We start from the raw sequence: 23,934 nt of genomic DNA, 5'->3' as shown, positions 1-23,934 counted from the left end.
AGTAAAAATTGTGGGTGCACGTAACCCCAATATATTCTTTGAATTCCCAGTCAGACACTGGCACTATATGGCAGTAGCAAGAAATGAGGGTATTTGTATTCCCAATATATTCTTTGAATTCCCAGTCAGACAATGGCACTGTATACCAGTAGTAAAAATTGTGGGTGCACGTAACCCCAATATATTCTTTGAATTACCAGTCAGACACTGGCACTATATGGCAGTAGCAAGAAATGAGGGTATTTGTATTCCCAATATATTCTTTGAATTCCCAGTCAGACAATGGCACTGTATACCAGTAGTAAAAATTGTGGGTGCACGTAACCACAATATATTCTTTGAATTACCAGTCAGAAACTGGCACTATATGGCAGTAGCAAGAAATGAGGGTATTTATAACCCCAATATATTCTTTGAATTCCCAGTCAGACAATGGCACTGTATACCAGTAGTAAAAATTGTGGGTGCACGTAACCACAATATATTCTTTGAATTCCCAGTCAGACACTGGCACTATATGGCAGTAGCAAGAAATGAGGGTATTTGTATTCCCAATATATTCTTTGAATTCCCAGTCAGACAATGGCACTGTATACCAGTAGTAAAAATTGTGGGTGCACGTAACCACTATATATTCTTTGAATTACCAGTCAGAAACTGGCACTATATGGCAGTAGCAAGAAATGAGGGTATTTATAACCCCAATATATTCTTTGAATTCCCAGTCAGACAATGGCACTGTATACCAGTAGTAAAAATTGTGGGTGCACGTAACCCCAATATATTCTTTGAATTACCAGTCAGAAACTGGCACTATATGGCAGTAGCAAGAAATGAGGGTATTTATAACCCCAATATATTCTTTGAATTCCCAGTCAGACAATGGCACTGTATACCAGTAGTAAAAATTGTGGGTGCACGTAACCCCAATATATTCTTTGAATTCCCAGTCAGACACTGGCACTATATGGCAGTAGCAAGAAATGAAGGTATTTGTATTCCCAATATATTCTTTGAATTCCCAGTCAGACAATGGCACTGTATACCAGTAGTAAAAATTGTGGGTGCACGTAACCCCAATATATTCTTTGAATTACCAGTCAGAAACTGGCACTATATGGCAGTAGCAAGAAATGAGGGTATTTATAACCCCAATATATTCTTTGAATTCCCAGTCAGACAATGGCACTGTATACCAGTAGTAAAAATTGTGGGTGCACGTAACCCCAATATATTCTTTGAATTCCCAGTCAGACACTGGCACTATATGGCAGTAGCAAGAAATGAGGGTATTTGTATTCCCAATATATTCTTTGAATTCCCAGTCAGACAATGGCACTGTATACCAGTAGTAAAAATTGTGGGTGCACGTAACCCCAATATATTCTTTGAATTACCAGTCAGAAACTGGCACTATATGGCAGTAGCAAGAAATGAGGGTATTTGTATTCCCAATATATTCTTTGAATTCCCAGTCAGACAATGGCACTGTATACCAGTAGTAAAAATTGTGGGTGCACGTAACCCCAATATATTCTTTGAATTCCCAGTCAGACACTGGCACTATATGGCAGTAGCAAGAAATGAGGGTATTTGTATTCCCAATATATTCTTTGAATTCCCAGTCAGACAATGGCACTGTATACCAGTAGTAAAAATTGTGGGTGCACGTAACCACAATATATTCTTTGAATTACCAGTCAGAAACTGGCACTATATGGCAGTAGCAAGAAATGAGGGTATTTATAACCCCAATATATTCTTTGAATTCCCAGTCAGACAATGGCACTGTATACCAGTAGTAAAAATTGTGGGTGTATATAGCCCCAATTCTATTGCTAGGGGACTTGCAGGGTATTTCTGGGGTGAAGGTGGGGGGGCACACCGTTGGAACGGGTATCGGGGTATATATCGGGTATACGGGAATACACTGTCAGTGTATTCCATTCAGGATCCGCGGAAAGCTGGGTTGCGGCGATTGAGCCCGTCAGTGCCACGTTACACTGACAAGCTTCTCCCTGGAATTTAGCTCTTATAAGAGCTGTTGGTTGTCTTCTACTTCCTATCCTAGCCTGTCCCTGCCTACCCAGAATCTAACCCCTAGCTAACTGGACGGAAACCTCCGTCCCCGGTGAATTGCAAGCTCAGAATGACGCGAAGCTGGGCGGCGCTGTTCTTTTAAATTAGAGGTCACATGTTTTCGGCAGCCAATGGGTTTTGCCTACTTTTTTCAATGTCACCGGTGTCGTAGTTCCTGTCCCACCTACCCTGCGCTGTTATTGGAGCAAAAAAGGCGCCAGGGAAGGTGGGAGGGGAATCGAGTAATGGCGCACTTTACCACGCGGTGTTCGATTCGATTCGAACATGCCGAACAGCCTAATATCCGATCGAACATGAGTTCGATAGAACACTGTTCGCTCATCTCTATCTATTATGTGATTATGGTCATGGGACAGAACTGCAAAACCCTGCACTGGTGCTAGCAAGTAGACAACATACACACATAGACAGCACTAACTGATGGCTTTTCCTAACGATCATTTATTTATTTTCATGATTACTTATATAGAGCCATCATTTGCAGTGCTTTACTGACATTGTCAGTCACTGTCCCATATAGGGCTCACAATCTGCATTCTTTATCAGTTTGTCTTTGGAGTGTGGGAAGAAACTGGAGCACCCAGAGAAAACCCACACACGTAGAGAACATACAAACTCCTTGCATATGTTAAGATAAGATAAGATAATCGTTTAATAGTCCCACCATGGGAAAATTCAGTGTGTTACAGCAGCATGGATAATACAGTAATATATTACAAGAAAAAAACACATACAAGATCAAAATAACAGATAGAAAAGACTCTAGGAGTCATAGAAACTAAAAAGAAAAGAAAAAGACTTCAGGATCATTTAGTTCTCTGTGTGGAGTGATGTTGATAATACAGCCTAACCACGGTTGAGAGGAAGGATCTCCGAAAGCACTTGGGTGGGTGATGATAGAGAGACATGGTTGAAATCTCCAGACACAAGGACACACGACAGAGGCACAGCATGTAACACATTAAAGGCAAAATCAGCTTTTGCAGAGGTGGGGACATATGCAGCTATCACTATATCATGTGATAATTCCCTTGGTAGGTAATAAAATCTCATGCTTTCATTCCTTAAACAAAATATGCACCAATATGCATCATCTTTCATCACAAGCCCTCCTCCTTTCTTCTTATCGCTGTCATGCATTCTATCTTCCTGAAGAAGTTTGAAGCCATCCAAGGAGACAAGAGTTTTGGGATAATTATTCATCCATACTTTATCTCCAATCTCTGTTCCATGCTTCTCCTTAACTCATGGGGGTATGGTTGGTTCTTAAGCTGTAACAAAGCCTTCCACATGTCTGCAGGCATCTCCCAAGCATAAACAATAGGCAAAAAGGATTCCTTTGAACGAGTTCACAAGTTTTCAAGTCCAAATAAGTAGCTATTCATGGTGCAATGATTCTATGTGAAGGATTATTGTAGTGACAGATAAAAGAGTGAAAAAGGGATGGATAAAGGTCGCTGTTGTCCGTGGCAGGATTCAAACCTAGGACTCCAGTGTTGCAGTGCTAACCACTAGAGATGAGCGAGCAGTATTCGATCGAGTAGGTATTCGATCGAATACTACGGTATTTGAAATACTCGTACTCGGTCGACTACCATGCGGTAAACGTAGTAAAAATTTGATTCCCCTCTCACCTTCCCTGGTGCTTTTTTTTTACACCAATAACTGTGTAGGGGAGGTGGGACAGGAACTAGGACAACGTAGGCATTAAAAAAAACATAGTAGACCTCAATATTTGACTATTCGATCAAATACCTACTCAATCGAATACTACTCGCTCATCTCTACTAACCACTGAGCTGCCAATTCACATTGTTATCCTATGGATAATATTAGGCCATAGACTTCAGATCAACAGATAATGTAATAATTAGAGATGAGCGAACAGTGAAATATTCGAGATTCAATATTTGTTTCGAGTAGAGCCTCAATATTCGACTACTCGATCGAATATCGAATCCCATTATAGTCTATTGGTAAAAATGCTCGTTTCAGGGGAAACCACTATTCGACTAAAGTAGAGTCATCAAATCCACAAGTAGCAGGAGGAGAGTGTTTAGGAGGAGCGCTGTCCAGTTAAAGCGCACGGACCCCATTATAGTATATGGGGACCGTGCGCTTTAACTGCACAGTGCTTGAAGTTGCGCTGATAAAAAGTCAGCTCCCTCATAACATCAAGCTGCCAGCTCTCCCAACTAGCAAAGACGAGCCTGCAGCAAATCAATGCTGGTTCTGCAGCAGGCTCGTCCTTGCTAGTCAGGAGAGCTGGTAGCTTGCTGTTATGAGGAGCTGACTCACTTTCTCATAGGAATGAATTGACCAGTGTACAGCATTCAGCCAATCAACGCTGGTCCTGCCGGAGGCTTGTCTGTGAGGAGGCGGAGTCTAAAATCGGACCACAATGGAGACTGATGTGGTCCAATCTTAGACTCCGCCTCCTCACAGATGAGACTCCGGCAGAACCAGCGTTGATTGGCCGAATGTTGTACACTCACCAATCAATGCTGGTCTATTCATTCCTATGAGAAAAAGTAAGCTTGCTCACAACAGCAAGCTGCCAGCTTTCCTGACTAGCAAGGAGTCTGCTGCAGAACCAGTGTTGATTTGCCAAATGCTATACACTGTATAGCATTCGGCCAATCAACGCTGGTTCTGAATCGAATATTTACTGCGAATATGCGAGTATGTATATTTCGAATACCGTAGTATTTGATCGAATACCTACTCGATCGAATACTACTCACTCATCTCTAGTAGTAATATGTTTTCCATACTTAATTAAAGAATGACCACAACTTGGTACTAACTGTTGTACACATATGTGTAGAATTTGTGCAGCACCCATAGCTAATATGTCCCAGATCCCTGAAAACCTGCTGAGTGACATAGCCTAACATTTTAATTTTGTTTCTTTACATGTGAATACATGTTTTTCATCATTAAACATTCATCGATCATGTGAAAGTAGGTTAGACATTTTCCATCTTACTAGTGTGATGTTTTCTTTGGCATATTTGCTATATATCATATATTGTTCCTATTAAATTTGTTAATAGATTGAGTCTGGCTATTAATGATAGCTTAAACATGTCATGCAGCCAAATGGGAAGGCAGTCTGCAGCATTTCCTTTTTATGAAGGCATAGCCTTTGTATATTATAATAGATTTATAAAGTCTACTTTTTTCTGTAGGTCGAATAGATTTCCCTTGCGTTCTAAAAATCTGGCTGTCAAATCTTTCCAGTTAGCGATAAATGCTGTATAAATGCTAATTATTGCTTCCGTTGTAATTAATTATTGTTTTCATTTAAATTGTAATAACTTGGTGCGATTTTAATTGAATGTTCTATGTATATTGATCTCCAAATTTAAAGAAATTATTTCAGTCGCATGTTATGGATGGTGTCTAATAGAACACCTGTTTCTGCACGCAAAATTCAAATAGACAGACATTAGGCCGTGAATAACATCTCTTGGTAATTAGCAGTAGAAATGTTTACGAGACATAAATTACTGTTTTATTTTCCAAAAATGTTTTCCTATGACTCATGTGCATAGTTGTGTGCCAGAAATGTGCTCATGATTAAAATTAGATGATACATGTTTTTTGTTTTTTTTTTGTTAAATGAGAGTTATTCCAGAAGAGTAAAAGACATCTATAGATAACTAGTTGCACTGGAGAATAAAGTCTAATCCATTGTAAATACATTAATCATAAGAAATAGCAATGCAATATATTTTACATTTATAAAACACTAGCTGGTACCCGCGACTTCGTCTGCGGTGATTGTAGCAGTGGGTATATACAGGCGCGGGTAAGGTTTTCGTACTGTGTATAAGGTATGGGATATGAAATGTAAGTTTGTATCTTGTTTTTTCTGTAATTCAGAGAATACGTGAGACTTTTGTGTTGAAGGTAATTTGTATTTGAGCTGCTATACGGTGTTGTGAGAAACTGTACATAGTGACTTTGGGACAGAAGTATTTGAAGTTAACCCTTTCCCGTCGATGGCATTTTTTGATTTTCGTTTTTCGTTTTTGACTCCCCTCCTTCTAAACCCCATAACTTTTTTATTTCTCCACTCCCAGAGTCATATGAGGTCTTAATTTTTCCTGGGACAAATTTTTCTTCATGATGCCACCATTATTTATTCTATATAATGTACTGGGAAGCAGGGAAAAAATTCTGAATGGGGTGGATTTGACAAAAAAATGCATTTCTGCGACTTTCTTACGGACTTTGGTTTTACAGCGTTCACTGTGCAACCAAAACGACATGTCCCCTGTATTCTGTGTTTCGTTACGATTCCGGAGATACCAAATTTATATGGTTTTATTTACATTTTGACCCCTTAAAAAAATCCAAATCTGTGTTAAAAATTTTTTTTTTTGAAAAGTCGCCATATTCCGACAGCCATAACTTTTTTATACGTGCGTGTACGGGGATGTATAGGGCGTCTTTTTTTGCGGGGTCGGGTGTACTTTGTAGTTCTACCATTTTCGGGAAATGTTATTGCTTTGATCACTTTTTATTCAAATTTTTATCAGAATTAAAAACAGTGAAAAAACGGCGGTTTGGCACTTTTGACCATTTTTCCCGCTACGGCGTTTACCGAACAGGAAAAATATTTGTATAGCTTTGTAGAGCAGGCGATTTCAGATGCGGGGATACCTAACATATATGTGTTTCACAGTTTTTAACTACTTTTATATGTGTTCTAGGGAAAGGGGGGTGATTTGAATTTTTAATCCTTTTTATTTGTTTTTATATTTTTTTTTACTTTTTATTAAACTTTTTTTTTTTACATTTCTTAGACCTCCTAGGGGTATTGACATGGGTGGGTGGTGTCGCGGATTGTCAGAGCAGTGGGGTCGGCAAACATGGCTGCTCTGGAGCATTAAAGAGAGCCTCCTGGAGTATCGTTAGGTGAGGGGCAAAGTGGTAAAGTATATGTATATGTGATTGTGTGGGGTTAGGGGCTAGGCTGTAGAGGGCAATATGAATTTTGTGGCTTGCTATGGTCCAAAGTGTGTGAGATTGCAGAGATGGTGGTGTGAGTTTGGGTTTTGTGGGGGTCCTGGCACAAACGTATGTGCGCTATTGTGACGAAAAGTAGCCTATTGCGCAATTGGGTGTATTAACTATGTTTCTGGAAACTTTCAGCCAAATCGGTCGAGCGGGTTTTGCGTGATTGACTAACAAACATCCAAACATCCAAACCCACAAACATCCAAACTCACAAACTTTCACATTTATAATATTAATAGGATGCTTTAAGGCTAAGGCCCTATATTGTAGAAACACAGGGGGTTTTGTTGCAGAATTTGTTGTGGTTTTTTTGAGCCAGAGCCAGGAGTGGATTGAGTAAAAGGTAGATGTATAAAGCCGGGTTCACACAGGGTTTTTTGGGCCGGATTTTGATGCAGAGTCTGCGTCAGAGTCTGGTTAAAAACCCCCGCCTCCAACTGAATTCAATGGGTTGCTTTTTCCGCAAGCGGTTTGTTCCTACTCGTGGAAGTAAAAATGTGACATGCCCTTTCTTCAGCCGCGCACATCTGTCTCGCAACACTCTCTGAGAACTAGGCCCATTCATTTGGGCCTAATCCGGAGTGGAATGCCGCAGCTGGGTGCCGTGCTCTGTATGCACTGCACCGGCATCCAGTTGTGGCTAGATGTTTTTTGGACCGGATTCTGAGGAGGCCACCGCATCACAATCTGGTCCAAAAAACTTCCAATTTAACCCGGCTTAACAGCTTCCTATATATATTTCTCATTCCCTTTGTGGCCATTCTTGGGTGTGGCTTATAAAACTGCAACAAAATCTGCAACAAAAAAACTGTGCTTTTGCAACATGGGGCCTCAACCTGAGGCTAAGGCCCTACGTTGCAGAAACACCGATTTTTTTTTCGTTGCAGATTTTGCGGCATTTTTTTTAAGCTAAAACCAGGAGTGGATTGAGTAGAAGATAGAAGTATAAGAAGCTTCCTATATTTTTCCCATTCCTTTTGTAGCCATTCTTGGCTTTGTCTCAAAAAACTGCAACAAAAAAAGGTGCATTTCCGCAATGTGGGGCCTCAGCCTAAATAGGATTTTTTAAGATACAACTTTAAAAATCCGCCTCCCCCCCAATAAAAAAGACCTGAGCAACCATGTGGATAAACCATCTGCACCATGACTTCACCCACTCCCTTTGTTCCTTTTCTTCCAAGATCTGCACCCACATAGCTAGAGTTACTAGCAGGGTGGTCCTTACTATGGGGCATGTGACTGTCTACTTCATTGGTGAATACTACAGTTCCTAGGTGCACCATGCCCTGGGTGATGCACTAGTTTTTCATTAACTGCACATGTTTTATTTGATAGGATGATACATACATGGTTATGTAGAACTCATCTAATAAACAACTACAGGCAAGAAAAAGAGACCAAAACAAAGCATACTTGACTTAGATGAAGATACATTACAGGATTCATCCAATGGTAACAATTCTCCAACAGAAATACGAAATTGCACAGCACATGAAGGCCTATATCTTTAAGATGTGGACCTAAAATTTGGGTGATTCAGAAAAGCAGCAAATAAATATTGTTGTATATTGCAAAATAATTATTCATCATTAGCTAGGGTAATTAATAGATTTATGGCAACCTTCCTAAAGTCTAGGAAAAAAATGAATTAAAGTATACATTCTGCTATAATGGTGTTAATATCAATATTAGAGATGAGCGAGTACTGTTCGGATTAGCCGATCCGAACAGCACACTCTCATAGAAATGAATGGACGTAGCCGGCACGCGGGGGGTTAAGCGGCCGGCCGCCGTCAAAGCGGAAGTACCAGGTGCATCCATTCATTTCTATGGAGCGTACTGTTCGGATCGGCTGATCCGAACAGTACTCGCTCATCTCTAATCAATATCTTTAGTAGACTAGGTCAAAGAAGGAGTTAATATCTCCATTCTCGGTCATTTAAGGCAGTGATAGGGTTAATGTCAGTATTCCTGGTGGACTAGGGTAAATAAAAGTGTTAGTGTTTCACATCTGGTGTCCGGTGGTTTACTTATCCTTACAGGCACTGACATTCTTCCTGTAGCAGGAAAACAGAGACTGGAATGAATAGACATCCCCTCTGCTCCCCATGCCCCTGTCTGACAGACTACTTCCATGGTCTCAGTTTCAGATACTCCCTCTGATTCTTATGCTCCCCATTTGCAGTCAAATCTTCGCTCCACACAGGCCATTCTTTATGCCTTATACACTACTTTGCTTTTTGCCATAGTTGGACTGGGTTGCCTAGGATTCTCAATAGTATTCTAAGGGCCTACAATACAGATTCATGCAAATATTTCCTACCTCCCATTGGCAAATTCCTAAAACTCCAGTCACACATTTTTCCGTATTAGTCTGATATTTAGCCCATACCTTGGACCATTTCTGTCCTGAGGCCAACTCAGTAGCCTGCTGACATGCTCTTGGTGATGTGGACCCTGCAATGACAGTAAGAGATGGGGTCCAAAGGGGAGGATAGTGGTCAATCTGTCTCTGGCCATTGATGTAATCTCAGCCACCCAGTGTATCTACTGTAAATATAATAACTTGGCCTCTTGTTAAATATTCTACTCTAAGACTATGTGATAAACTATATTCTGTCTATCTTTATCTTGTGCAGTGCTCCGTATTTAGTGGTAAGTTCACATGGACAAAAATAAAGAGGAATTCCTCTTCATTTTCTGCCAATGGCTTTCTACTGCTGATTAGATCCAGATTAATAGATCTAATCATGAGGAAGTCTTGAGATGTGGAATTGGCGGCTGAATCAGCTGCAGCATCTATGGCAAGATCGAGCAAGACACTTATTTTTTCAGCATCCTGCTCTGATCTCTGCCTTCCATTGAAAAATGGATGCCTGGATGTCTTTGGAAAAGTCTGAATCTCAATAAGACTTTGGAAGAGACCGTGAACAAGATTCCATCCGTTCATGAGCGTAGCCCTAGAAAGTTCACCAGACTAATTAGAATGGAACTACCGGTGCTACAAACCACGGGATGGCATATTTTACAATAACGTCTGTGTGGTAGGTTATATAGATTACATTTTCTTCAGGAGTTAAAACCAGATGACAAACTGAAATGCTGAAATTTTTGCATTAACTTGAAGGGCTAACTGGAGGACAAATTTGTTGACAATCTGGTGTTCAGCGCCAGAAACAACAATTTATCAGTGTGCTAGTCTTCATGATAGCCTAACAGTGTGCGACTTCAGGGTCCATTCACATGGAGGAAAATGGTGAAGAATTTGGTGTGAAAAAAAAGCCTCCCATTGCTAACAGAAAAAGGAACCCATTGAAGTCAATGGGAGGCTTTTTTTCAGTGCTGAAATTCCACACAAAATTCCTCACCATTTTCCCCCATGTGAATGGACCCCAAGTCTGGTGAGCTATCCCAACTATAGCATCAATGACATGAGTTGATACATCACAGAAACAGTGACGGCCATATCTGCTGGCACAAGTCAAGACAGAACCAGACTACCAACTAGACAGCTGTGTCACCAATGGAAATCACATTGAACATTTGTAGCGTATAGATAAAGCTTGGATATATGGTGTGTGAATTCTCTTCATTTTATCATGATGCTTGTGCTTGAATTTTCATACCAAGATAGGAAGGATGGTTTTATGTATACCAGACATAGAGATTGAACATAAAGCCCTATATATTCAGGTATTATGATGTCAGTATGTCTATTATGTGGAAATAATTTACCTTATTTTATGATGCGTATTATATGCTAATATTTACTGTAATTATGTTTCTGTTTTCCTGTCTACTCTTTGACAAGGATTAATTTCAGAATGGGGGGCTGACACAGTTAATTGCTTATCTTATGTGCTTTCCAAATTCCAGTGATAAATATCATTATATACTTGCATCAATAATAATCCAAGCATGTAAATCACTGATAGTAGAGGCATGATAGTTACTAGAAAGTTATTCAGTGGAACTAAACCATAGTGCTGTATATTCAAAAATTATTATTTAAGTGGTAAATTGCTTTTTATTGTCAGACTACAGCTAATATGATGCAGTAGGTCTGTAGATATTAATGGGAGTGTGTGTTATCCTGCTATGTATGCATCAGTAATTTATGAGGATTTGTAAACATAATCAGTCAAATATACATAAGTAATGTATTTATATTGAAGATAAATTGCTTAGTTAAGAAATATTTATACCCTTAGTGCAGTTTACATTATTATTGTAAACTGATCTGAACTTCAGAGATTTCACCTACAACTGTAATCCAGAGAGAAATGGATGTGAATTCTCCAGTATACTATGCTCAAGCACTTTACTATATACGTATACTGTATGTACATTAGAGGAAAGACACAGAACATACAGTGAAGGAAATACGTATTTGATCCCTTGCTGATATTGTAAGTTTTCCCACTGACAAAGACGTGAACAGTCTATAATTTTTTTAAACTCGTTTTATTGAAGAAGGTGTAACAAGTGAAACAATACAATCAGGAGAATACATATACAGAGCAAAACTAATGGAACAGTAAAGAACAGTCTATAATTTTAAGGGTAGGTTAATTTTAACAGTGAAAAATTGAATATTAAAAACAAAATCCAGAAAATCACTTTGTATCAATTTTATATATTTATTTGCATTTTGCATAGAGAAATAAGTATTTGATCCCTCTGGCAAACAAGACTTAATACTTGGTGGCAAAACCCTTGTTGGCGCACACAGCAGACAGATGTTTTTTGTAGTCGATGATAAGTAGAGATGAGCGATATACCCCCCTGGTGTCCGCTTACCTGCAGCTCCCTGTTCTTGGTCCACTTCGATCCATGGTACGGGTTTCAGAGCGCAGAGAACAGGGAGCCAGTCTTCAGACTTTAATCCCATAGAAAACATAGAGGGAACTGAAGCTCCGAGTTGCCAAGCGACAGCCTCAAAATCTTACTGATTTAGGGGATGTTCACACTACCATCATTGTCCGACAGCTAGTGTCTGCTGCTAATGTCTGTTCAAAATCTCGCACGGACATTAGTATCTGACACTAGCTGTGTCCGTGACATTTTTTATTCATTTAAATGGCAATCGGGTGCGTTCTTTTGCACTCCGTGCCCTTCCTTAACTGTCCGTTTGTAAAGATGTCCGACTTTTAAAGCGGACAGAAAAAAACCTACATGTCGGGTTTTTCTATCCGCTTGAAAAGTCGGACATCTTTAGGAATGGATAGTAAGGACAGGCACGGAGTGCAAAACAACGCACCCGATTGCCATTTAAATGAATAAAAAATGTCACGGACACAGCTAGTGTCAGATACTAATGTCCGTGTGAGATTTTGAACAGACATTAGCAGCGGATACTAGCTGTCGGACAATGATGGTAGTGTGAACATCCCCTAAATCAGTAAGATTTTGAGGCTGTCGCTTGGCAACTCGGAGCTTCAGTTCCCTCTATATTTTCTATGGGATTAAAGTCTGAAGACTGGCTAGGCCACTCCATGACTTTAATGTGCCTTTTTTAGCCACTCCCTTGTTGCCTTGGCTTGGCCTTGTTTTGGGTCATTGCCCTGCTGGAAGACCCAGCCACATCCCATTTTTAATGTCCAGGTGGAGTTAAGGAGGTTGTCACTCAGGATTTTACGGCACATGGCTCCATCCATTCTCCCATTGATGCGGTGAAGTAGTCCTGTGTCCTTAGCAGAGCTCAACTAGCCGTGTTTGGAGAAAAAGAAATGAACAAAGAACAACGCCCCCACTGTCAAGCAAGGAGGTGCATGATCATGAGCATTAGTGCCAGGTCTCTGCCACCATATTCAAATACCCAATATCTTCTCTACTATTACAGCAAATGTCAGGAAGAGGTTAAGGGACTATATAAAGGGGTATGTGACAATACATTATATTACAGATGATGCACAGCATGCTTTACTAAGAACAGTTGAACACTGACAATGATACACAAAATTCATAAAATATATCAATCTTTATTTAGACATTAGTCATAAAATATAACTAAAAAAAAAACTATTAAAAACAGTGAAAAGTGACATAGCAATAAGGGCTCTAATGCCATAGTGTAGCAATACCAAGCACATAATATGCAAAGCCACAACTACAACTGTGCAGATTATATGATTGGTATTGCACTATGGCCTCAGAGCCTTTTTTCCTATGTCACGTTTTACTGTTTTTGCTTATTTTTATTAGTTAGATTTTATGGCTAATGTCTAAATAAAGATTGGTCTTTTTTTATTATCAATTTAGTGTGTCATTGTCTAGGTTGTATGCATAGTGGGCACACAGGATTACTTAGAGTTTTCTATTATATGCTCATTTTTTTTGATTGGTTCCTAAGGTCAGACTGCTTACATTTATTGTACTGTTCCTAATAAAAAGTGCTATTGAATTTTCTTTTATGAAGAGGTGAGCGGTAACCTGAAAAGAGATGTGGCTGTGGATATTGTGTTTTTGGACATAAAAGCATTTCACACAATCTATCACAGATATTTAATTGGTAAATTCGGGTCCATTGGTTTTAAATGCGCTGTAGTTTGCAAATGCATTAAAAACTGGTTAAGGTTAAAGCCTTATGTAGTGGGTTGCAGGGATAAAACCACGGTGGCAACATATCACGTTTTTACAGCAGCGCTTTTCACAGAAAGTCTGCAGAGTTTTTCATTATACCTATAGGGAAACCACCAGTGTTTCTGTAGGTATAACTGGCATGCTGCAATTTCCAAAACTGCAACGTTTTTGGAAATCGCAGTGTTTCTGCTGTTTGTATTATTCTGCAATGTGTGGATGGGATTTGTTAGTGCTGCTTTCCCATGGTGTGGTCTGGTAGTAGAATAGAGATACTGTTCGTAGGGGCAGGGGTCCACTAACTGCTGGAGAACTGCTTGAAGGAGACAAAATCTTTGGATTTTTTTGAATTGGAGAAGTGTGGTGAACTTGCTGGTTGCTTTTGAATGGTGAAATAAAGCAAATACTGTAGATCAGGGGTGTCAAACTCATTTTCACCAAGGGCCATATCAGACTTGTGGTTGTCTTCGAAGGGTCATTAATGACTCTGCATCTATATAAATGTAGCTATGCCAGCTAGGCGTAGTTACATTTATAGCTCATTGAAGGCAACCATAAAGCTGAAGGAAACGTTTAAGGGATCCTATCTTTCAAACACTTTTTTTCTGAGTAACACGTCGGAATAGCCTTAAGTAAGGCTATTCTTCTCCTACCTTTTGTTGTTTTCTCCACGTCGCTGTTCCATAGGAATCCCGGTTTTTGTCAGTATGCAAATGAGTTTTCTCGCAGCACTGGGGGGCGGTCTCCAGCGCTCAAACAGCACTGGGGGCGTCCCAAATGCTGCGAGAGAACTTTCTCCAGCACGCTCCATCTTCGTCAGCAGCGTCCTCTTCATCGTCTTCTTGGCACAGGTTTCAGACTTCTAGGCCTCGGGCAGAGCAGACTGCGCATGCCCACAGGCCACGAGAAAATGACCGCTTACAATACTGCGTATGCAAGTAATACAGCTCTAATAGCAACCCCCTCAGATAATAGTTCCTTCCCACATATGTAATTCTATTAATGGGGGGAACTATTATGGTAATAATACCCGAACAGTGTCCACTCTCAGGTAATAGTTGCTACAAATAACTAATAATATTACCTGGGGGGGGGGGGGGCACTATTACATTAATAGTGACTCCCCACAATTAATAGCATTACTATACGGGAGGAAACTATTATCTGAAGGGGAGTTGGGGGAGATTTAGAGTGTTGCACTTTCTGTCTGCACCTGTGCTGCATGCTGCCCTCTCAGGGAATCTGTGATCTGTCCGCTGACAGATACAGCCCTGCCAGTGGGTCACAAAATGCAGCCTGATGGATTTAATGCTTGTGCTGTAGATCTGTTCTCTTGCACAAAATAGCTCATTTGCACATATTGTACCATAGAAGTATAGTTGAGATATGGAAGATTTAGGTGCTGAATAGCACTGGTATTTGATCACTGTAAGGTACTGTTATTTGGTGGATTGATTGATAACATATGATGGTATTCTTTACACAACATATGATATTATAATTTGATCAGTATTCTCTATTTTCTTAATTCCAGGGGAAGCCACAAACCTCCATCTTGCCTTGCTTAGTAATAATTAATGTTGGTAAAGTTCTTTATAAAACTTAGAAAAATTGTGAACACAGCAATGACTGAGATGTTATCTTGTATCAGCACTTGTGATATCACACGTCTTTAAATACTTGAAAATTTTGCATGAGAATATCTATTTATATAGGGACTGTAAAATAATATGATGCGGGCTCAAGCACACTGTAGATTAATGTACTGGAATATAAGCCACATGTTATCGAGGTCTTTGGTATAACTTATTAATAAAGTATATTACTTATTATGTCCCTGTATACTGAAGAATCCATAAGGTGTGTGCTGTATTTACGTACGGTAAGCGATGTACAGTAGTATTTAGTATAGTGAACATTAAATGATTATCTCTGGATGGACTGGTTATAGAAACACATATTCTTATTGTTGCTTTTGATGCCATAAATAAAATTGAACATTTTCCCAGATATGGAGCTGAATCGCTAGTCAGAGCAAACATCATGTCTTTGTGTTGCTTGTGTCTGCATCATGCATTTCAGTGGGTGGCAATAAACCAATTGGCATTTTAGAATAATATGTCAAGTATTGCTTAATTTAGACAACAATACAGTGTAAAACGCTGGATGACTGGCTAGCAAACTGGCATGAGCCACTGCCCATCTGCATGAATTAGATTTGAGGAAAGATCTTTGCTAAGGATGTGTGTATATTTACTAGTTATGTAGAAGATTACTATCATTAGAAATAATTAGATTCTTTTATGTTACAAATGTAAATGCAATTTACATTGGCCATTCACATCACTTAGCGTTCACCGTCTGCACGTTACTGTTCTAGATAGGAGAGTGGGGTAAGCTGTGGCCAGACACCCCTGAGAACAAAAACATAGGGAATACTGAAATCTAGCACCTTCTTTTACCTCCATATATATAGTCGGCTAGTCTCATTAATATCAGCAGGATTCTCTGCCATTAATCTAATGCATATGACCACCTTAAGAGACATAAAGGTCACTTTGTTGTCATGCTGATAACTGATAGCATGTTGTAGATTGATGGACAGGCTAGCATATATGTACAATGCTTCATATAGATTGTAGATATGTATTAAGATAGTACAAATGTTTCACCAAGTTTAAGCTATGCTGTGAATCAGAGTGATTCACATTATGGAAATCAGTGGATAAAATCATATATCAAGATTTTGCTCATCTCTTGTAAATCTTTCTAAGAGGGCTATTTAGAATAAAACATCTTTGAGCAAATCAAATAAGCACTGAAATGCAAATTTTAATGCTAAATAGGGTACTATTTTTCGAATTTTGTGTTAAAAATTCAGTTTTGGAGATACATATTTTAGTGCCACGGGATGATTTCATATCATTTCAATTTGTTTCTAAAGGATAGTGTGATAATGTCATAAATGTAGACATGAAGACACCTAGGCTTGGTCTTCCTACGCCTAATTTCCAACACTAGTATTTTGGCTGAGAGCCAAATTCAACATTGCTTGCCTAAGTATTATTTAAAGAGGCACCCCTTTTTTGAAGAGCAGCTTATCATCCTCTGCCTCCATGACTTCACTCAACTCTAGCTCCAAACATTTACACATATTGCCCACCATTTGATCTTATTAAAGAGGACCTTTCACGTCCTCAGGCACATGTGGTATAATACACTGCTAAAAAGCCGAAAGTGCGCTGAATTCAGCTTTCCATTCTGTGCCCCCGCTGAAGAGCTATCGGTGCCAGTACCGTAGCTCTTCACTGTAGCCTCCCCTACTCCTGATAGTACTCGTCCATAGACGAGGACTGAGGGGGCGTTCCTGTCATTGCTGGGTGGTAAGGAACACCCCCTCTCACAGTACAGCGTATACCGTCAGAAACGCCCTTCTGATAGTGAAGAGCTACAGTAATGGCACCGATAGCTCTTCAACGAGGGCACAGAATGGAAAGCTGAATGAATTCAGCACACTGTTGGCTTTCTAGTGGTGTATTACATCGCATGTGCCCCAAGGACATGAAAGGTTCTCTTTAAGCCAGCAGCATCATGTTAGCCATTACTCTCTTTGCCAGTGTCATCATAACATTTAGCAATAATTTCTAGGGGCCACACGGTGGCTCAGTGGTTAGCACTGCAGCCTTGCAGAGCTGGAGTCCTGGTGTTCAAATCCTGCCAAAGGCAAAAAACCATCTGCAAGGAGTTTGTATGTTCTCCCCATGTTTGCATGGATTTCCATCCCATATTCCAAAGACATACTGATAGGGACAAAATGTACATTGTGAGCTCTATGTGGGGCTCACAATCTACATTAAAAAAAAAAAAAAATTCTGTAGCCATTGAATGAAAACTACTACTTTCCATATCATCATTTTCCAAGTTAACATTTTAGACGAGCCATGCCATTCCTCATGTAACACAGTATAATCTCCTTTTGTGCCTCTGCTTAATTGGAGTGTCTGGCACTATAAGGGGCAGCACAGCTGTGGACTTTTTATTACAATAAAAATTAAGTACAAATTATCCCTAGTCTATCAATCTAATGATCTGGCTTACATATTGAAGGGCCACACCAAATATCAACTCAAAAGATCAGCATGAAAATAAAAATTGCTTAATATTTTACTTCCGATGAGATGTGCACTTAAACAGGACCCGTCGACAGGACTGAAAAGCCCAATGTTGTCATCTGGTAGATGATGTCACCCTGAGCATTTTGATGTTTTGTTCAGCCGTTCCAAAGATATTAGACCTTTGATTGTTGATGCAGATTAGGGTATACTAGCTAAATTGGTGATAATTCTGTGGTTTCTCATGGGGCAGGGTCTTTATGTCATACCGTGTAACTACCCATTTGGCTAGTATATCCTAAATTGCATCAATACTAAATGGATTTATAAAAATGCGACATTTGAAATAAGCACAATTGCTGGAATTGAATTACTTCTAAAAGCCATACAGCCCACACCCACAATGTATGAGAAGTCAAAAATATTACTAGACAAATATGTCCAGGAAAATGTAAAAGATTGATGAGTATGGCTAATAATATGTACAGATGAAATTAAGGGCAAATTGTCTTTTTTTTTTTTTTTTTCTTTTTTTTTTACATAAACCATTTGCTGAATTCCAGTTTACCCCTAATGTGTTTCCTAGAGGCAACATTTTTTACTTTATTTTATTTTTTTTAAAAAACTGATGGACACTTCTAGTGGTGGATGTTTGCACTATAACAAATTAATCTATATAGATCAATGTATATATAGTACTTTTTTTGCATGCACAATAAAAGATAGATTTGATTATTTTAGGCATTTTTATCTCTTAGTGATTTAAGCAGTCTCCTACATTGACCTCAATGTTATCTGATATAACACCTCTTTGTTTGCTGCTCAGTGAAAAATGAGGATCCACCAAATTTAGAAAAAGTGGCCAATATTTGTCACAAGTCGTGAACATGGCTAATTTATTCCCTCGCCTCTAGATAAACATTCTCAAACAGTGCTATGTATAAATTGAGCTTTACAAGTTGAATTTATAGACGGTACAAAATAAAGCTGTGATGTTGTATTCAGCAATACCTGTGTATGTCCATTATGGTAACGGAAAAGTGCTTCATCAGGATCCTATCTAAAATAGATTTTTAATAGAAAGAAAATGTTTACAGCCATAAATCATGTCTGTTTTCTGTGGGAATGGTTTAGAGAAGGCTACTCCACTGGGATCCGAGAGAACACTATAAGCTCATTTTATATCCAGCTACATAAACTCTTATATAGTTTCAAACTGCAATTGAGGTCAGTGCGGACAAACTGAATAAGCATATATAAAATATGAAAACTGCATTTCAGCTTTCGAAAAAGTTCTCCAGAGCACCATATTATGACTCAGAATGTTTTGGGCACAATAATAATAATAATAATAATTATTAATTAAATAATTATTATTATTATTATTATTATTATTATTATTATTAGAGATGAGCGAGTAGTACTCGATCGAGTAGGTATTCGATCGAATACTACGGTATTCGAAATACTCGTACTTGATCGAGTACCACTCGCTATTCGAATGTAAAAGTTCGATGCAGAACCAGCATTGATTGGCCGAATGCTATACAGTCGGCCAATCAACGCTGGTTCTTCTCCTACCTTTAGAAGTCTTCTCCGTGCAGCTTCCCCACGGCGTCTTCCAGCTCTTCATTCACTCTGCCAGGCATCGGGCCTGGGCAGAGCCGACTGCGCATGTCCGCTTGTAGTGCGGGCATGTGCAGTCGGCTCTGCCCAGGCCCGATGGCTGGCAGAGTGAATGAAGAGCCAGAAGACGCTGCGGGAACGCTGCAAGGAGAAGACTGCATGGAGGATCCAGCCCGACCCTCACTCATGGACTTGGTAAGTATAATTTGATCGAACGTTGTCTACCCCTGAAACGAGCATTTCCCCCCATAGACTATAATAGGGTTCGATATTCTATTCGAGTAGTCGAATATCGAGGGGCTACTCGAAATGAATATCGAAACTCGAACATTTTACTGTTCGCTCATCTCTAATTATTATTATTATTATTATTATTATTATTATTATTATTATTTATTATTACTACTATTACTACTACTACTATTACTAGAGATGAGCAAATGATTTATGTAGTTTGGGATTTGTACAAATTTTTGAAAATGTTCAGTTTTGGCAGAATTTTGTGTTTTGATATGTATGAATGTCAGCTACCATGTGAAAAGCAAGGAGAAAGGGATCACATGACCTAAGAGACCTGTGGGCTTACCCACAATGATATGTAAGTAGCCTTTAATGGCAGGGGACTGTCAAACATAAGGTCTAAGGGGTCACTGAATACTCATAAGCCATATAAAGAGCCTAGAAAATAAACGGATAGGGTCTGAGAGAGAATGAGATAGGAAACTATGTAGACATAATATAATGTGGGATTCTGGGTATTAGCTTACTTAGCATAGAAGAAGAATTAGGTTTGTTTAATAAATTAATGAATCAATTGATCAAGACAGAACACTGAACGAGAGGTGTCTGTCTCATCTCAACAGCTGGCAGTGTATTGCAGGCTAACAATGTGTGTGCAATAATTGTTTGCAGCGGCTTCTACATCAGTCACAAATCCTCAGTGTCCCATTCCGATCCAGTCTGTAGTGTCTGCTACTGTACTGCACCATGTACTGACTGCAGGAATGCAAACTGCAATGGGTCAAGTAAATTGAATCTGTGTACTATGTGTGATAGAGTCCACGAAGACCACAAACAGATAATTTAGTCATGCCATACTCTTTTCATACATTTCTGACACAATTTGGATGTTTCTTTTTCCTTGCCAAAAGCAAAAAATAAAAAATAAAAAAAACCTTAGTAAAGTAACAAAACTACCTTTTTCCCCTAAAAGTTGTTCTCATGCATAAAAAATTGGCCTGTTTTTTTCATTGATAAAAATGAGTTAAATAAAGGTGACAAAAATTCCCAGGACAGCAAATATATACACAAGCTACACTAACACTGTTAAAATTGCTGTTTTTGTTACACAAGACTCAAATTGTCCTGTCTTATTCTTTGATAAACATTAGTTACATATAATCTATAACCCTCCTCGGGGATAGTGAGTTTATACACTGGTAACACTAACACTAGAACAGTCAGTCTGATAATTAAGTTTTTGCTGCATAAGAATCAATTATTTATTAAAAATTGTCCTGTTGTTTCATTGATAAACATAAACGTTACTAAAACCGCAAGGGCTGGCGACGATATATGCTAAGTACATTAAAGGGGTTTCCAACATTCATGGATGATTACCAGTCCTGGATGTCAGATAGATAACTTGTACAGAGGCGACGTGGCACTTCCAAATATGAACTGAGCTTTGAAAGGTTCGGTCATCTCTAATTACTAATACAATGTTATCTGTCAGGAAAATGACCACATTATTATATTTGTCATGAAAATAACCATATTATATCAGAATAAAATCATTACATTGTAATCTTATTTTGTAACATAAATATTGTTGTATCTGTAAATTTCTATAGTTGTGGAGTGTAGATAATTTGTATCTTAGCAATTCTGAAGTTAATGTTATTATCTGTCGTCAGCTAAGACCACCACTGCCTTGCTAAAGAAAAGATTAAGGGGAAATTGTCACTCCTTAGGGAGAGACCACCATGTAGTTGTTTGAAGTCTTACTAAGCCATTGTCGCTCCACTGTGGGGGATCATGGGAAGAATATGCAAATCTGTCTCCCAAGATTTAAATAGGGAGACAGTGCCTCAGTTATGCTGCCCACTAGGGGGAGCTCCCTTTAACATCATGCCCGACCTTCCCAGAGGCCTTTTCTGCAATGATGTGGGATTTTACCAAGTCAGTCTCTCAGCTGAGGACAGAGGTTGTTTCGATCTGATTGGATCTCTTCAGCCCATCGTAGAGAAGACTGACTTGGCAGAGATGAAAGGCTTCTAGACCAGATTGAGGGGATATTGTCACTCCTTAGGGAGAGACCACCATGTAGGTGTGTGGAGTCTTACTAAGCCATTGTTGCTCCACTGTGGGTTTGGGGTTGGGGGGTTTGGGGTTTGTAGTACTAACATGCTCAGCTGGGCTATTCCTTAGTACTACTAACACGCTCAGCTGGGCTATTACACTAAGGAATTGCCGAGCTGAGCGTGTTAGTAGTACTAAGGAAGAGCCAGCTGAGTGTGTAGGAGATGTAGGAGAGCTGGCAGATATGCAGCAGACTAACATGCTCAGTTTGGCTATTCCATAGTACTACTAACATGCTCAGACCGGCTATTACACTAAGGAATAGCCGCTGAGCGTGTTAGTAGTACTAAGGAATAGCCAAACTGAGCTAGTCGTGTTAGTACAGGAGGAGTAGCTGGAGGGATGGTTGGGTGTAGTGCAGAGCTCTTTCATCTCTGTAGCCGGGCTAACCACACGGGCTCTGCTATATCTCATTATAGAAATGCATTGACCAGCGTTGATTGGCCAGTGTACGGGCATTCGGCCAATCATCGCTGGCCAATGCATTCCTATGGGAAAAAGTCAGCTCGCGCATATCGCAAGCTGACAGGGATCTCAACAAGATAGAGCCCCAAAGAGCTAGGTGAGTGACATTCCCCCCTAAATAAAGGTTATTCCTAGCTAACCCTGCCTGTAGATCTGTCCCTGTCTCACACTCATATAGTTCACAGTCCCAAATTAGTCAAATGGTAAATCTACCATTCGTCTAAATTGGAGGTTATCTGTTTTCGGCCGCCAATTTCTTTTTCCGATTTTTTTTCACTGCCTACGTTGTTGTAGTTCCTGTCCCACCTCCCCTGCGCTGTTATTGGTGAAAAAAAACGCACCAGGGAAGGTGGGACGGGAATCAAATTTTAAGTGAGTTTGCCACCTGTTGTGTTCGATTGGAACCTAACACCCTGAACGGCCTGATATTCGATCGAATATCAATTCGATCGAACGCCGTTCGCTCATCTCTTCTAATAGGGCATTAACACATGGACTCTCTAAAGCAAATCTCTTAAAAAGTTGAAATCTGGAATAGGCATAGGAAATATGCAAACTTTTTATCATTGATTTTAAAATTGAATATTTTTTACTCTTGTTCCGGCACTCACATAAACTCTGATAGTGTAGTTCATATAGTGGATTACACTGTTAAAGCAAGTTTTACATATATGTTGGTACCTTTCTGAGAATGAAAAAGCAAATAAAAATGTCCATCTGATCTCTGGAGTAAGAAAGAATGTATGATTGCAGTCACTCTTTACAGCGGTTCCCTATTCAATGAAATACACACTTTCAGTAACATATCTACAATAGATGTATTCTATCAGGAATTTGGAGATGTAGCCAGCATTAATGGATTTTGTTATTGTAGAAAAAGTACCATTCTAAAGTTGACAATTGCTTTATTCCATTAGGTATGAGCCCATCTGTGGACCCGATTGCAATATATTTCGGTTAAGTCTCTTTTTGTAGTTTGACAATGGTGCACCTGTACTTTAAAATGTAGATGAAGAGAAAGCACTACCTGTTCTGCTAGTAATTTCAAGAGAAATATTGTAAGAATGTCAAAAATGTTAATGGAGGCAGATTCATTATTATACTTGTAGATGAAAATGATTCATGGATATTCCTTTTGTTTTCTTTTACAGATGTGAAAACATTTCTAACTTCGGTAAGTCTACCTATAATTTATATTATTTATTCTCATGATGTTTGCAGTATATAACTTATATGGTATTTGGTTATGGTCATTTCTAAAATGTCCAACTTGTCCATTGAGTTTACCAGATAAACCTATCCCAAATGTACATCCTTTGAAAATAATTTGGCTAGTATCCCTCCAGATCCCAACACCTTAACCGTATTTGAAAAAGTTGGCAACTATGACTGTTAATACAATGGTATGCCAATGAAATTTACCAATTACTAATATGCTCATTGTGCACATGTTGTATTTTTCCCCTTTCTGAACCCATTGTAGTGTAATCCATATATACTGTAGTTCCTGCAATGTGCCATGTGCAGTGCAGGCTCAATAGTTTAGCCAGTGCCATCTGCAACTAAAGTGATCTGTAAAATACAACTAGGTTCTTGCTGCAACAGCCGGGATCATTGATGACTCAACTTACTTCTGTAGCTTCTGTGGTCAATAGTTATTTGG

General features: G+C 39.2%; 1 protein-coding gene across 34 annotated transcripts in view; it reads left to right on the top strand.

Annotated features, from left to right (window-relative positions):
- The window catches only part of PTPRD (protein tyrosine phosphatase receptor type D), a 1,471,303-nt gene that overhangs the window by 209,144 nt on the left and 1,238,225 nt on the right, over positions 1-23,934 (top strand). For all 34 annotated transcript variants that reach the window (XM_075278421.1, XM_075278482.1, XM_075278474.1 and 31 more), the window contains exon 3: positions 23,423-23,445. The gene's annotated coding sequence lies outside the window, so the exon portion shown is untranslated. The remainder of the gene's footprint in view (positions 1-23,422; positions 23,446-23,934) is intronic.

This window comes from Leptodactylus fuscus, chromosome 1 (assembly GCF_031893055.1).
Source record: "Leptodactylus fuscus isolate aLepFus1 chromosome 1, aLepFus1.hap2, whole genome shotgun sequence".
NCBI classification, from domain to species: Eukaryota; Metazoa; Chordata; class Amphibia; order Anura; family Leptodactylidae; genus Leptodactylus; species Leptodactylus fuscus.
This window is presented reverse-complemented; position numbering and strand designations above follow the sequence as displayed.